Source organism: Zeus faber (assembly GCF_960531495.2).
Source record: "Zeus faber genome assembly, chromosome: 10".
Lineage (NCBI taxonomy): Eukaryota > Metazoa > Chordata > Actinopteri > Zeiformes > Zeidae > Zeus > Zeus faber.
In genome coordinates, this window is record NC_137199.1 from 24,074,239 (window position 1) to 24,075,967 (window position 1,729).

Below are 1,729 nucleotides of genomic sequence, written 5' to 3' on the forward strand. Positions count from 1 at the left end.
AGGGCTGCCTGGCCTGTCTGTCTGGGCGACCAAATAATACGAGTTTTGAAAGTAGATAATACTTCACTTCCAAAGCATTTATCCTATGCTTGCACTGGATTTGTAAACATATCTAATGGTTCAGTTATTAGCATGTTCATTTACTGTGTTTCGTGAAAGAAATAATGCTTCTTGGTTAGTTTGTAAAAGTGGGTCATAGCAACTCGACAGCAATTACACATTTAAAATATAAAGTGATGAACCATGCACCACAGCCTTCCTTCCTTCCTTCCTTTCAATCTTCCTTGCAATCTCTTGATTGTTTTGAAAGGGCTGATTAAAACGTTTAGGATACATAAATAAATATTAAATAAATAAATAGATGAAAATTTTATATATATCTACACACCGATCAGTCATAACATATAACATATGCAGTGGTTAGTACGTACCAAAAGTGGTCCAAGGAAGGACAACCGGTGAACTGGCAACAGGGTCATTGACGCCCATGGGCTCATTGATGCGCATGGGGAGGGAAGTCGAGTCCATCTGGTCCGATCCCACAGAAGAGCTATTGTGGCACAAATTGCTGAAAAAGTTAATGCTGCTATGATAGAAACGTGTCAGAACACACAGTGCATCACAGCTTGCTGCGTATGGGGCTGTGTAGCCACTGACCGGTCAGCGCCCATGCTGACACCCTTCCACCTCCGAAAGGGCCTACAATGGGCACGTGAGCGTCAGAACTGGACCATGGAGCAATGGAAGAAGGTGACCTGGTCTGATGATAGGATCCCATTGAGCATCTGTGGCACGTGCTGGAACAACAAGCCCGATCCACGGGGGCCTCACCTCACAACTTCCAGGGCTTAAAGGATCTGCTGCTAACGTCTTGGTGCCAGATACCACAGGACACCTTCAGAGGTCTTGTGGAGTCCATGCCTCCACGGGTCAGAACTAGGGGGAGCTACACAATATGAGTTGTTATTAATGCTGTTTTTTTTTTATGTTGTGGGGGATCAGGAAATGTTGATGAATGTTCTCTTTGCTGGAATGTATATTTCCTAAATATATGACCCAACTGAGTAGGTCTAAACCAATCAAGTTATCAATTGCACATATAACTTGCATAAAGTATTTCAGATTAATTTTACTTCATGACTTAAATGGTCAGGTTTTTAAACATGATGGAAATTATGTTTAAACATTGATGGTTGTCCTATTTGATTGGTTGACCCTGGATTATGAAACTACATTTGTTTTGAATAGATTGAGGTAATAGAGCTTTGAGGTAGGCTGTTGTGGTGCAACTAATAAATGTTGATTGTTGATGTTGATTGATTTTTTTATTTTCTTTCTTCTTTGGATTGGCAAGGATAGAAAAGGAGTAAATGTGTCAATCAACCAACAGTGTGACGGTACACAGCTATATAATAATAATATGAATATTATGAAATCAGAATACAAAGGGAATGTAACTAGTAATGGAGGGTATCATGCAGCATTCAAGGCAGATGGTAAATACAAGATTCCATCCTGGACCATTTCATTAATTAACTATTAATTCATCTTGATAGAACCAAGGCCAATTAAATTTAAGTAACCTGTAAATACAACACATGGGCTGTTATACAAACAAAGACAGACCAATGTAGCCGTTTGTGAACTGGCCTTAATAATTAATTTTATATTTGTTATCGTAAGAATCACATATTTTGAAGGTCATTCTAGGGATTTTTGACGCCTCTCG